This window comes from Phodopus roborovskii, unplaced genomic scaffold (assembly GCF_943737965.1).
Source record: "Phodopus roborovskii unplaced genomic scaffold, PHOROB, whole genome shotgun sequence".
Taxonomy (NCBI): Eukaryota; Metazoa; Chordata; class Mammalia; order Rodentia; family Cricetidae; genus Phodopus; species Phodopus roborovskii.
Window position 1 is genome coordinate 25,092,845 of NW_026126407.1, and position 15,391 is coordinate 25,108,235.

Consider the following 15,391-nt stretch of genomic DNA (forward strand, 5'->3'; position numbering starts at 1 on the left):
TCTAGTCTGCCAAGGCCAGGAATCCTTATTTTATTTTTTTCTTTCTTTTGGACTTGAGCTCTCCTCTCTCTGGTCTCAAACTCCACTGTCCCAAGTCGGCCACTCAAGTGCTGGGTTACAGGTGTGCACCCCAACACTTGGCAGTTTGGGTTTTATTTGGGCTTCCTAAGTGACCCTGATGACAGAAATTTACATAAAGTTCTTCAAAATATATTCTCTTATTATGATGCCTATACTTCAGGCCTCACTTCCCACCACAGTCAGGAACTGGTAGTAATTTTTTAAAACAGTTTTTACAGTTTATTTTATTGATTTGTACGTGTCAGTATTTTGTATGAATATGTCAGAAAGGGGCATCGGAGCCCCTGGAACTGGAGTTACATGCAGCTGTGTCCCTCTCATGTGGGTGCTAAGAACCAAGCTTGGCCCTCAGGGTTGAGAAGCTTAACCTCTAAGCCACCTCTCCAGGCTACCATGGAGATTGCTTGCAAACGAAAAGTACAGTCTGTTATGTTAAGGCCGTGAGTTGGACTCTGGAACCCAGAGCAAGCACCGAATTCTTTTCTCTGATGCTAGAATTCTAAAGACATGAACCGAGGACACAGACTGGGTTGTCCAATGTGGTCTAGCAGGAGGGAAGTGAAAACTTCTTACATCTACAAGAACAGTTGGAAACAGTGTCAGGAGGCAATCCACCAAAGCCACCAGGGTGTATTCTGCAATCCGGCCTCGTGCCCAAAGGAGTCCCATGCTGGGGCAGCCACAGGACAGCTGCTGTTGTCAGAAGTGCACAGTGGCTAAGAGACAGGCAAGCATGCTCAATTTTTACACACACACACCAAGTGCCAGGGCCAGGTGTGACTTCACAAGAGTCTACCCCAGCTCCTCATCCAGAGGCAAACCAAAGGATATGCAGAGATGGCTTCAACCAGTCACTAGATGCAGAAAGGCCACCTGAGATTCCAAGCCAGCAAACCACACTCCCAGACCAATACCCTTCTACCACCAGATGGTACGTGCTCTAAAATGCCTAGCCCCAAACTGGACCCAGAGCTGTGTAGGCAGAGGGTATTCTGCATGACATTTAGAGGCAGGCATCAGGAGGGCAACTCCAGCTAAGCCACTCTCTCTACTTTTGTCTAGACTCCTTCACCTGAGAGATGTCCCCAGTACATCGAGCTGTAATATTGTTAGGAAGATAAAAGTCAGGCGCGTAGCCTGGCACACAGTGAACCCTCAGTGATGGTAGTGATTGTTACCATGGAGATACTCTGGACCAGAGAAAGATTCTTTACACAAAATTTGCAGTGCTTTTCCCAGTTAAAACTCTACCGGACTGTCCAGATTTTTGTGGACTTGACTACTCAAGCCAGGATCACTGTACTAGTCTGGATTCTCTAGAGGAACAGAACTGACAAGAATCTAGTAGCTGTCTAGCCCACAAGTTGGATGTCTCAGCTAGTCTTCAGTGAATGTGGGAACCCTGAAGAAGTAGGCTCTAATTACAGTGAAGAAATGTTCTTGCTAGCAAAAACAAGCAGGCAAAGAGCTCTTCCTTCTTCTGTGTCCTTTATATAGGCTGCCAGCAGAAGGTGTGGCCCAGACTAAAGGTGGAGCTTCCCATCTAAAAAGATCTGGATTAAAAGTGGGCTTTCCCATTTCAAGTGATTTAATTAAGAAAAAAATAAAAAAATCCCTCACAGGTATACCCAGCTGCTTGGGTTTTGGTTAATTCCAGTTGTAGTCAAGTTGACAAGAAAGAATGTTCATCACAGTAACCCAGGAAAAGGAAATCCCAATTGAGAAAATGCCTATACCAGATTGCCCTGTAGTAAATCTGTGAAGCATTTCCTGGATTAATGATTGTTGTGGGAGGGCCCAGTTCACTACTATAGCAAATGGACCTGGTTGGCATAAGAAAGCAGGCTGAGCAATCATGGGGAGCAAGACAGTGAGCAGGGTTCATCCATGGCCTCTGTCTGCTTCAGGTCCTGCTGTGCTGAGTTCCTGCCCTCATGCCTTTCATTATAAGCTATAAGATGTAATAAATAATTTCCTCAAAGAGGTCAAACTTTCACTATTTGCAGATGATATGATAGTTTACATAATCGACCCCAAAAATTCTACCAGGGAACTCTTACAGCTGATAAATACCTTCAGCAAAGTAGCAGGATACAAGATAAACTCAAAAAAAGTCAGTAGCACTACTTTATTCAGACAGCAAAGAGGCTGAGAAAGAAATCAGAGAAACATCACCCTTTACAATAGCCACAAACAACATAAAGTATCATGGGGTAAAGCTTACCAAACAAGTGAAAGACCTATATAGCAAGAACTTTGTGTCTTTAAAGAAAGAAATTAAAGAAGACACCAGAAAATGGAAAGATCTCCCATGTTCTTGAATAGGTAGGATAAACACAGTAAAAATGGCAATCTTGCCAAAAGCATTCTAAGATTCAATTCAATCCCCATTAAAATCCCACCACAATTCTTCACTGACCTTGAAAGGATAATAATCAACTTTATATGGAAAAACAAAAGTCCCAGGATAGCCAAAACAACCCTGTACAATAAAGGAACTTCAGGAGGCATTACCATCCCTGACTTTAAGCTCTACTACAGAGCTATAGTCCTGAAAACAGCCTGGTATTGACACAAAAATAGACAAGTAGACCAATGGAATCGAATCAAAAATCTTGATATTAACCCACACATCTATGAACACCTGATTTTCGACAAAACAGCTAAAATTATACAATGAGAGGAGGAAAGCATCTTCAACAAATGGTGCTGACACAACTGGATGATGGTGTGTAGAAGACTGCAGATATCACCATGCACAAAAGTCAAGTCCAAATGGATCAAAGACCTCAACATAAATCCAGCCACACACCTCTTAGAAGAGAAAGAAAACAAATTGGTACAGGAGACTACTTCCTGAACATAACCCCAGTAGCACAGACACTGAGATTGACAATTATTAAATGGGACCTCTTCAAACTTAGAAGCTTCTGTAAGGCAGAGGACACAGTTGACAAGACCAAACGGCAGCCCACAGACTGGGAAAAGATATTCACCAATCCTACATCTGTCAGAGGGCTGATCTCCAAAATATACAAAGAACTCAAGAAACTAGTCAACAAAACACCAAATAACCCTATTAAAAATGGGGTACAGAACTGAATAGAGAACTCTCAATAGAGGAAATTAAAAAGGCTGAAAGACACTTAAGAAAGTGCTCAACATCCTTAGCTATCAGGGAAATGCAAATCAAAACAACTTTGAGATACCATCTTACTCCTGCCAGAATGGCTAAAATTAGAAACACCAATGACAACTTATGCTGGAGAAGATGTGGAGAAAGGGGAACACTCCTCCACTGCTGGTGGGAGTGTAAACTCGTACAGCCATTTTGGAGATCAGTATGGCAGTTCCTCAAGAAAATGGGAGTCAGTCTACCACAGGACCGGCAATCCCTCTCTTAGGCATATACCCAAATGACCCTCATCGATGCAACAAAGACATGTGCTCAACTATGTTCATAGCAGCATTATTTGTAATAGCAAGAACCTGGAAGAAACCTAGATGCCCCTCAACTAAAGAATGGTAAAGAAGATGTGGCACATTTACACAACGCAGAAAAAGCAATGGAATCTTGAAATTCGCAGGCAAGTGGATGGAACTTGAAGAAACCATCCTGAATGGGGTAACCCAGTCACAAAAAGAGGAACATGGTATATACTCACTCATATATGCATTTTAGACATAGAGCAAAGGACCACCAGGCTATAATTCACACCACCAGAGAAACTAGGACACAAGGAGGATTCTAAGAGATCCATATAATGTCCCTCACAGAAGGGGAAAGCAACAAGATCTGAGCATATGGGGGTGTGGGGGGGGGCAGTGAGTGGAGAGAGAACTAGGAGAAAGAGAAGGGGAGGAGAGGAAAGCATGTGGGACTAGGACAATTGAGTCAGGGGAGGAATAGAGAGAGAGAGAGAGAGAGAGAGAGAGAGAGAGAGAGAGAGAGAGAGAGAGAGAGAGAGAGAACATAAAAGAGGGAGCCATTATAAGTTTGAAGAGAAAACTGAACCTAGAGAAATATCCAGAGACCTACAAGAGTGACCCCAACTAACAATTTGAGCAACAATGGAAAGGCTACCATAAATGCCCTTCCCTGATAATGAGAATGACAACTAACTTATCCACCATCATGGAGCCCTCATCTAGTAGCTGATGGAAACAGAAGCAAACACCCACAACTAAACACTGAGCCGAACTGGAATCCAGATGCAGAGAGGGAGGACAAGAACAGGCTACAGAAACACATAGAGACAGCTGACCTGAACAAGGAGGAGCTAAGGGCCCCCAGACTGATAGCTGGGAATCCAGGATTGGACTGACTCAGACCCCCTGAACAAGGGTCTCAGCTAGAAGGACTGAGCAGTCTTAAGGGACCTCGAACAGTGGAACCAAGATATATTCCTGGTACACAAAAGGACTTTGGGGACACATCCCCCATGGAGGGATACTCCCTTAACCTAGAGACAGGAGAGAAGGCCTAGTCCCTACTCCAAATGAGTTGACAGATTTAGATGACCCCTCCTGGAGGGCATCACCCTACAAGTGGAGTGGGGGGTTGGGTGGGAGGGGAGGGTGGGAGGGGTGCATGAGAGGGTGGGAGAGAGGGAAAGAGAGAAGAAGGTAGAGAGGGAACTGGGATTGATATGTAAAATAAAAATAATTTAAAAAAAAAGAAACTAAAAAATAAATAAATCCTTTCCTCCCCAAGCTGCTTTTGGCCATGGTGTTTATCACAGCAGCAGAAAGCAAACTAGGACAAGGACTGAGATGGGTCCCTAACTTGGATATGTTGAGCTATGTGCCAAAGTCCTGCAATGCCCCACACAGACAGACTGCTGAATTCATGGAGAAAAGTGACAGAGAAGAGTACGCAAACACACACACACACACACACACACACACACACACACACACACACACACACACACAGGAGCTGGTCATTGAGTCCTGGCTTGGGTGTCCAGGCTTCCAAGAGTAATGTGTTGGCAGTAGCCTCAGATTCAGCATCCTGTGGTTTCCACACTATGTACCTTATGTGCCAATCTGTGAGGCAGAGGTCCGAATTTTGCATTTGGCCAAAGGAAGGAGGCATGAGATCCCCAAGGCCTGAGTTCAGGTCAACAGACTAAATATGACTCTCCTTCACAAGAAAAAGAAAAATCACATCAGGAACACGGTTCTAGAAAAAGGTCAGCAGCAGGTTCAGGGCCAGTGAAAGCAGAAACAAAGCCATTCACCAGCCCAGCACAGGGTCTGGCTTTAAGACGGGAAGAAGTAACAAGAAGCCAGGAAGCTTAAGAGCTGAGACCCTCATGAGGCAGGAGCTGGGGCAAAAGGAAGAAAACAGGGTGATGGCAAGCTAGCTGTCAGTAAAATCTTGCCTTGCAAACACAAAGATCTGAGTTCAATTCCCGAGTCCAAGTGAAAATGCCAGCACAATGATGCCCTCATAATTCTGGTGCTGGAGAGGTGGGGACAGGTGAGAATCCATGGGGTTCATGGCCAGCCCAACCTAACCAATCAACAACTCAAGGCCAAGGAGACTGTCTCAGCAAAGGTAGAAAGTGCCTGGGGAACATCATCTAAGGTTGTGCTCTGACTCACACACACACACACACACACACACACACACACACACACACACACGGGGGGGGGGAGAAGGAGATAGGAGACAGGGAAGGGGGAGGTGGGGGAGGCGGAGGAAAGGCATTTGGAAAGAGGGAAAAGGAGATGGGGAAAGAGAGAGGAGAACACAACTCTGTTTAGGTCAGCTCTCTATCGAACACAGCCATTCCACCTGCAACATCCCCCAAGAGAATCAATTAAATGCCCAAGGACAATTCCATGTGGTGACAAGGAACTATGATTCCTTGGGAGTTTTCATGCTCAAAACCACTTCTCTTACTGCACTCATCTCAACTGTAGTCTCCAGAATAAACAAAACCCTCTCTCCTAGACTCAGGGACAGACAAAGACAGCTATGGATGAGGCCGGATGAACAGCCACAGGGCTTAAAGAGAAAACAAAGACATAAAAACAAAAGGGCTGCAGCAAAGCACTAGTGTCGCCAGGGCAGACACAGCCTCAAGCTGAAGCTAAGTGCTGAGCGAAGCTAAGTGCTGAGCGCCACGACTCTTACTTTCAGCCTCAAGAACATCTTTAAGGGAACATGGTCCACAGATGAAAATTAAGGGCCGGGATGTAGTCTAATGGAACAGTGCTTGCTTAGTATGTCCAAAGCCCTGGGTTCCATCCAAACAAACAAACAAACAAAGGTCTTGGTTGTGAGAAAAATAAGTTGCCAGTGTCTAGTTTAGCCATAATGGGGAGTTGGGGAAGGGGGAATGCATTCAAGACAATGGGGAATGGGTACAGGTAAAATTCCTTCCAGAGAGCTAGTCCTTGCATACAAGGAGTGGGAAATCTCTCTGAATGAAAGCAAACAAACCTCAGTGATGAGAATGTCAGAACAAAAGGACACCAGAGGACTCAATCAGCCCTATTACCTACCATACACTGAAAAATGTAAACCTAGCTGAGGCTTCCGAGTCACTTTAGGCGTCAAGCAAGAGGCCAAAGCTAAAACATACTATGTGATTCCCCCAGTGTCAGTTCTTTCCAGGACATTATGTTGCTATCCTGTTTCAACAAGCTCTCCCCCACCCCCAATCCATCCACATAAGCAAGCAGTCATTACTAAAATCTGCCAAATTACGGAAAACAAAACAAAGCAAATGGGCTTTTCCACTCCCTGGCTCCTCTAGCCTATTTCAGCTCCTACTTCGTATTTCCGTGTGACTTACACAAAACTGCAGGATGGTTAGAAACGAAGCCTACAGAGTGATGAGTGTGCAAAAAAGAAAATCATCAGTGAACACAACCACACCCAGAGCCCAAGCCTGGCGCGGAGAACCCAGGCAGGGCAGAGCCAAACAAGGACGCGATCCAGGGAGGAAGGGACAAGTGGCTCTTCGCGGGGCGAGTTTCCCCGCAGAAGGCGACGTGGCAGAAAGCAAATAGCTGCCGAAGCTGACACCCTGCCGCGGGGATATCTCGGAAGCCCCCACATAGCCCTGAACCTCAGTTTCCCCTCTTATCCGAGCAGGGGAGTTGCAGTCTAGTACCCTGTGACCGAATGCAAGGACATGGCTCATCCAGCCGCATTGGGAAACGTGGGGTTGACCGGAGCTGGGTATCGGCGAGACCTTCTCCATCTGGGAACCTGGATCGCACACCTGTCAAAGGGACTCGGGAGACCCCACCCCACGGGTGACCTGTCCCTGAGCAGTAGAATTTGCTTAGTGGGAGGACGCGGCGCCGGGCGCTACGGCCGGAGGTGACTCGGGACTGCAGCGCAGGGCGTGCACTACTCACCGCTCGGCCCTGTCCGGCCCGGGCTCTGGTTCCAGCTCAACCCACCACGCACAGCCTCAACGCCGACCCCTAGCCATCATTTTTTAGTTGCCTGGACAGCCGCTTCCGGGCCATGTCACGTGACGCCGGCTCCCCAGCCCAAGTCATGTGCTGCCGCTCTCCACGCTCCTCCTTCCAGACCCTTGTTCTGCAGCGCCACCTGGTAGCAGCCAGCAGCCACTGCAGAAAGGGCTGTTGCTTCTGGGACCACCACAGCTAAGGTGACCTGGAGAGTGGGGGTGACAGCCCTGACTGTCCCCATTTTTATAACGTATATCAATGAGCATGTACTCATTTATAATCACAAATATGCATCTTTTGGGGGAAAATCATGCAGCCAGGCCTGGTGGTAAAAGATTGCAATCCGAGAGCTGGGAAGAATGAAAGTTCAAGACTTGTGTGGTTACAGAGTTAGTTCAAGGTCAGCTTGGCTAACCTAAAGGCACCTTGCTTCAATTTAAATTTTTTAAAGGGGTGTGTGTTGGAGAAATTGTCCACTGGGTATAATGAGGACCTGAGTTAAGATTCCAAGCACCCATGTAAGAGAAAGCCAGGCATGGCAATGTGTGCCATAACACCAGGGCTTGGGGCCAGAGGCAGAAAGATCACCAGATCTCTTCAGCAACTAACTGATCTAGCCAAAACAGTGGGCTCCAGATTCAGTGAGGGACCCTGACCCTGTCCAAAAAAAAAGTTAGATGGAGAGAACAACTCCAGGAGACAATGTCACCATCTGACTTCCCTCTGCCCCACCCCGACCAAACACACATGCATATATTCCATATACCACACATACACACACTCCATATACCATACACACACATGCATATACTCCATACACCACACACAGACACATGCATATACTCTGTACATATACACACACACTCAGTAATTAATAAATGTAAAAGGCCATTTTTAAGAAAGGAAAAGAAAAAGCAATACAACTTCCATAGTTCCTCTCTACACTTGCTAGTCCAGGATCCCCACCAGGAGTGGTATCAGGAAAGGCATGGAGAGATTTGGATTCCCCTCCTGCGGAGAGCCCCACATCAGTGGACTGGCTTGATGTGCTCTGTGTTAGTCCAGCACCTCCTGCAGTGTGAAGGAGGGTTGGCCTGTCCCTATCACTTCCCACTGAGTGGCTTCTGAACTCCCTTTGGGTTCCCCATACAGAAAGCTCAGTTGAAAGCACTGCTCAGTTCTTTCCCTTCCCTGGTTGTTTGCAAGTCATATAAGATCTGTCACATAAAGGTGTCATGCTACAGAGAGATTTTGGATAGCTCCTTCTGCACCTAACAGTAGGGGCTCACTTCTGTTCTCCCCTAAACCCTACCCATGCCCCACCCTCAAGGGTGATGGGTCCTGAAATGCCATATGAACTCTGCTCAGATCTACTCTCCTTGGCAGGTACATTGTTCTCTGTTCCATCTTGGGTACACTCAGCACCCATCCTCTCTGCTCAAGGTCTTATATCTTACAATGTGCCCAGGCCCATACAAAGTTTCCTTGTACATTAACTGATTCAGTCACCATTGGACCTTCAAAACACATGTCAGAACACTGGCAGTGGCCAGTCCAGCATCCACCTTCCCAGAGCAAGCTTCCAGGCTCTGGCTACAGTGAACACTATGCTGCTATTGCTGGACAGTAACCACTGTGGCTGGGACACAGACATCCAGGCCCCCTTTAGTCAGGATCCCAAGAACAATGTCACTGTTCACACTCACGGACCTTTGCTATAGCAGAAGCATTCAGCATTGTTAGAATTTCAAATGTTTTGGAAGCAAAGCATCATGATTCAAGAATTCATTAAACGATGTGAATGAAGTAGACACACTTTCGGAAGGACTATGCTACAAAGAAAACGAGCAACAATAGTGAGGAAATTAAAGTGGCCTTGGAAGCAAGAATGAGGCTTGAAATGGCTGGTGCCAGATCAGCAGGACCTGGACGTCTCTGCCGACCCTCACTTTTTTTTCTTTTTTTCTTTTTCTTTTTTAGAGAAAGGGGGTCTCTCACTGGGCCTGGAACTCACCAAGTAAACTAGACTTGGTGTCCCATGAGCCCCAGAGATCTGCCCATCTTCACCTTTCAACCAGTTACAAGCCAGTGCCACTGCTTTTTTATATAGGTGCCGGGGATCAAACTTGAATCTTCGTGCTTGCACAATAAGCATTTTTCTCAACTGAGCTCTCTCCCTAACCTGCTTTGACTCTTTTCCTATAGTTTTTGAGACCATGAAAGAGACAATGCACTGTAAAAAACAAAATACTACTGATAATATTTTTGAAACAAAGTATTTGAAGATACATTATGGCAAAGTATTAAAGATACAGTCAAGGCTGGGGTTGCAGCTCAGGGACAGAGAACCTGGTGTGTGTGTGTGTGTGTGTGTGTGTGTGTGTGTGTGTGTGTGTGTGTGTGTGTGATCATGTCATGTGATGCAATAAGTGAGTGCCACCAGAAGCACCTGGGTTCCATTCCCAGTTTAAAAAACAAAACAAACAAAAAAAATTACAGACACGGCAATTGAGGTCCCAGGAAAAATGCAAACTACTCAAGATTCCATTCATTCTGGGAGTAAATCGGACTGGACCATCCTGCCAGTTCCCCAACACTCTCACATTTTGTGTGATGGAGAAGTGGGGAATCCTATAGGAACACAGGTCTGGGGGAAGGGAGCATGAAGCCAAAATGCTCCCTAAAAGAGAGTACACCAGCCTACAACATGCACTGGCCTGCAGGCAAGATCAAGTGTCAGGAGAGTCAGAGCACATGGACCCAGGGGAGGCACAATCCTGCCCTTGCTACCAAACCAAAGTTAGCACAACTATACAGGTCCTAAGGTACCTGGAGCTCCTGAGGCAATTACAGCTAACTAACATCATCCTTGTTCTTTCAAACTGTCATCACTTTCTGCCTGCTGGGAAAGCACCAGGCAAGAGGAGCATTCTAATGTGGTACTCAATTGGAGGCAGGAGAATCAAAGAGGCTGTGTGACCATCAGGATTATAATGGAATTATCCTGGGTAATAAGGGATATGTGGGGTGAAACACACTACCTAAACTGTGGGTTGTGGCCCCATATGGATTCATGTAACTAACCGTGGGAGTTGTGAAAACTTAATACTTGTCAAAGGTTTCTAAATGTGCAGTAACAAAAAAAAATTACTTCAAAATCAAATGCATGCTGAATCTGGGCATTTCTATGAGTGCTCACCATGGTTGTATCAAATGGAGTGGCTGTGAGCACATAACACACATACTGTGGATATGGTCATGCCACACAACACCATTGGACATGGCCTGAAACACCTCAGCTATATTCCAAGTTTTTGCATTAATGTTATAAACTGCAATACCTTTCCTGTTCATTCAGTCCCTACTCTTACAGAAACATAAAGCTGGGTTATGAAAAACAAAGACTTATTATTTTCCTAGGAAACAGTCCATAACTGGATTAGATTAGAAGGTTTAATTTTTTAAATTGTGTTTTCAGGACTTGAAGGGAACCAAGACTCATTTTCCAGCACCTACACAGCAGCTCAGGCATTTCAGTTCCATGGGATCCCATGCTCTTTTCTGTCCTCCATTGTTGTGGAGTAGAATAATTGTTAATTGTTTAAAGATGTGTTACTATTTTACCTTGCCTGACTAAGGCACCTGATTTGTCTAATAAAAAGTTGAATGGCCAATAGCTAGGCAAAGGTTGGCAGCTAGAGGGAAAAAGGGAGCCAGACAAATAGACAAGGACCAGCCAGCCGGGGCCAGACAGACAGACACAGAGGAAGCAGGAAAGCAGAATGGACAGTACTTAGATGAGGGCCACACATAGATTAATGGAAATGGGCTAATTTAAGTTGTGTGTGTGTGTGTTTAAGAGCTAGCTAAAAACAAGCCAATGCTAAGGCCAAGCACTTATAATTAATATGTCTCCATGTCATGATTTGGGGGATGGTGGTCTAAGAAAGCCTGCTATACTCCATGGCTCCTGCATACACCTGTGGTACACATAAAGGAAGCAGGCACACATATGCATACATATATACAATTCTTTTTAACTTCTCAAATTGTAATTTAGTTGCTGACCTGCATGTCCTTCTTAAAAATCATTGTCTTGACTTGAGATAAGACAAATTCCTGAAATGACCCTGCACATACTTCTATTTCATACTATGTGCTCATCCAAAGCAACAATCTCGGAATTGATGACTGTAAGGTTGATGGAACAGTTTTGTTTTGTTTGAGACAGTCTCTCTGTGTCAGTTCTCAACCTTCCTAATTCTTCAGCGCTTTAATACAGTTCCTCATGTTGTGGTGACCCCCAACCATAATGGTATTTTTGTTGATGTCTCATAGCTATAATTTTGCTACTGGTATGGATTGTAATGTAAACATCTGATGTGCAGGATATCTTATATGCAACCCATGTTGTTGGGTTGTTCGACCCCTAAAGGGATTGTGACACACAGGTTGAGAAGCACACTCTGTGTAGGCCTGGATCTCTCAGAATTTGATATGTAAACTTTGCAGGTCTCAAATTCAGAGACCTGCCTGTCCCTGTCTCCATAGTACTGGGATTAAAGGCATGCACCACGTGCCTAGAGACAGAACAGTTTTAAAGTAAGTGTATTTATGATTTGTTACTAGCAAACATTTGACACTTATATCTGTTGTAGATGCCTGTACACCCACATTCACAAAACAAAACAAACAAAACAGAAAACAACAAAAAAACTTTCTCAGGCAGAAAGGGGTCAGAGTTGGAAAGAAGCTTAGGAAACTCTAATGTAGACAAAATGATGTGACTTCCAGAGATGGCTCCTAACCCCAGAACCTGTGAGAATGTTCCCTTAAATGGCAGAGGTGATTTGTGGATATGACTCAACTAAAGAACTCGATGATCTGGGTGCGTAGGAGGGATGGTCTCCTACCAGTTGGGAGGATAGAAGGAGGAGCCATGAGCCTAGAGTCTACAGGATTCTCTAAAAGCTGAAGAGCAAAGAAGTGATACTGTCTTAAAGCCTCAGAATGACAGAGCCCAGAGGACACCATGGCTTTGGGACTCCCAACCTCCAGGGCTGTGAGTGAACAAACTTGTGTTTTAAAAATCTGTGTATAGTTATTATAGAAGGAAGAGAAAACTCAAACAAGTACTATTTATAATTTAAAACAAATTTGGGTGTTCAGCCTTTAGGTGTATGCTTCCCTTGCAGAGGGCCCAAGATCAGTCCCAGAACCCATGCAAGGTGGCTCACAATTGACTATACTCAGCTCCAGGGGATCCAACTTGCTCTTCTGTATCCAAGAGCATCTGTGCTTCATGCACATACATACATACACATATACATATTTCATGTGAACATACACATGTTCTTCATGTGCACACACACACATACACACATGTACTTCATGTGAACACACACGCATACAAACGCACATACAGGGATAATAAAATACATCTTTAAAGTCGGGTTCTGCTGGGGGACATCTCCAAGAACACAGTGTGTATCTCAGTATCTCCACTGCTCTAGCCATACCTTAGCTGTTTGTCCCTCCCTCCGTCACTCCACATCCCTCACCTGTTACTCAGCCCACAGCTTCCTGACTCTCAGTCTTCCAGGCCAACTAGCAGAAAAAGATACTGATGAAGAGGACTATTCCAGGGGTCGGGTCCAGGCAGGTTATGAAATGTAGAGCAAGCCCTAAGTGCCCAGCTGTGGGTTTGGCAGACCTGGCATTACCTCACAATGGTGACAAAGGGCCCTGGTCACTTAGATGAGGGCAATACTTTCTATGTGGCACCCAAGCACTGATGTAGGAGCCACAGGGAGAGGCAGAGTGGAACCCCACCACTTGCTAGCAGTACCCTTCCCTCCGGGCTCCAACTCCTTCCTCGTGAATTGAGTAGAAGGAAGTTCATCTCTCTCAGGCTTCCTGCTCTCTGGGCCTTTCTTTCCCCTGCTTCCAGAACTGTCTCTCTCTGGAGGTGATGGGGTGGAAGGTCAGCCTCGGAACCGCTCATGATCACATTGCGGAGTTGCTTTCAGACATCCTGCTGCAGCGTGTTCGCTTCACCCTTCAGTGGAGACCTTTGTGCACAGCCATGCTTCCTGACAAGCGTCAAAGCTGGGGGTCCTCCTGTGACCCCATACTTTAACCTCAAGAGTTTCCCAATCACAATTTATCATGTGCTCAGGTGAGAACGCATGTCCCCTCACTCAGACTGGAGTTGTCCTTGCTCACAATTTGCCATAAGAAGGGACAGAATGTGAGATGTGCAGGGTTATCCTTTAACATCAGTTCTAACTGCCTTCCATGTCCCTTCCCAGTACTACAGAGGCTGGAAATAATAAAAAGAACACTAGAAACTATCTCATTAATGTAAAGTTCTTTGGATGGGGGCAGCCTAGGGTGACAGTCTAAGCTATGACACTGAGCCTATGTTTCCGGGGGTGATGACAATGAGAAACAAAGACACCAACTTCATAATAAGAGCACTGGAGACTCAGGGAAGTGATGCTGGGGATATTTATTTTACATCTCTGCAAGGCCAAGTGTCGGGCCAGAACAATAGATGTTGATTTAGCATAGAAGTCTGTTTCTATAGCCCTAATACAAGCCTCTTCCTCCATTTCCTCATTGGCCGAGTAATCAGGAGGATATAATCTTATATGTCTATAACTGAAGGTTTCTCTACTGCCCACCTGTTCCCGAATAACCACTCTGAGGCTTAATATTAATTACAAACTGTTTGGTCTATTAGCTCAGGCTTATTATTAACTAGCTCTTACAACTTAAATCAACCCGTTTCTATAAACCTATATTTTACTCAAGGTTCATGGCTTGTTACCTCACATTTTGCTTACCAATGGCTGCTTGTGTCACCCAGACTCTGCCTTCTTTTTTTTCCTTGTCTTTGCTTGGATTTCCCACATGACTCTATTCTGCCTGGCTACTGACCAAATCAGCTTCTTTATTAACCAATGGTAATAAACATATTCACAGCATACAGAAGGGCATCTCACATCATCTGTCATGTGGGTCTTATCTTTCCCTCTGCCACTGTGTTTGTATGTGTCATGATACTTTATTACAACAGCAAAAAGTAATTAACACAGACTTCTAGAGACTAGGAAGGATGCTGGCAGGGAGGGGAAGGGAAGAGGGGTTGAGGATGGATGAACAGATGAACAGGTCCACACATCCTTGTGTGTGTGTGTGTAAACACAGTGAACCCTAAAAACTTGTATGATTATTAGGACACTAATAATTAAGTAAGAGAAAGCTGTGGGATGCTGGGAAATATTTTCTTAGTAGTCCTCATTTTATCCATCTGTGAGTCAGAAGAATGGGAAGACCATGTATGAAAATTGCAGTACCATAGTATTCAAATTAAGCTTCTATAGACTTTGGAGCATCTTCAACTGGCATATGTAGATGTTGGCATGAGAATGTCAATTAAGAATTCATCACTGGAAATCAGTTCGAAATCAGCTCCAAGTCTTTCTAATCTCCTGAATTTTTTGAATGAATGTACAACGGGAAGCATGTAAGAGCCAGAGGTTGGGGAAGGGTGCTATGAAACCCTGACTTCCAGATATGACAAGCCATTGCATCCATGACTGCATTGCATGCCTGGTTACCTGCATGAGATCAGTCAACATTCTAACAGGAGCACTAATTGAACTCAGTGGATTACCAAAGAGAGAGAGAGAGAAAGAGAGAGAGGGGGATCGGGATGTGGGAAGGGACTTAGGGGTGGGAGTATGATTAAGATACATTGTATACATATATGAAAGTATCAAAGAATAAATAAATTATTAAAAGGTAACAATGAATAGGAGATTAGAGAATTGGTTCCATGGTTAAGAGAGCTTTTAGCTCTTCT

At 45.0% G+C, this 15,391-nt stretch overlaps 2 protein-coding genes across 2 annotated transcripts in view; one reads left to right on the forward strand and one right to left on the reverse strand.

Moving 5' to 3' along the window:
* Nucleotides 1–7,600, reverse strand: part of Slc36a1 (solute carrier family 36 member 1) — a 37,889-nt gene extending 30,289 nt beyond the window's left edge. The window contains exon 1 of the mRNA XM_051180647.1: nucleotides 7,462–7,600. The gene's annotated coding sequence lies outside the window, so the exon portion shown is untranslated. The remainder of the gene's footprint in view (nucleotides 1–7,461) is intronic.
* Nucleotides 7,601–8,143: 543 nt separating this feature from the next.
* Nucleotides 8,144–15,391, forward strand: part of Anxa6 (annexin A6) — a 203,183-nt gene continuing 195,935 nt past the window's right edge. The window contains exon 1 of the mRNA XM_051180650.1: nucleotides 8,144–8,147. The gene's annotated coding sequence lies outside the window, so the exon portion shown is untranslated. The remainder of the gene's footprint in view (nucleotides 8,148–15,391) is intronic.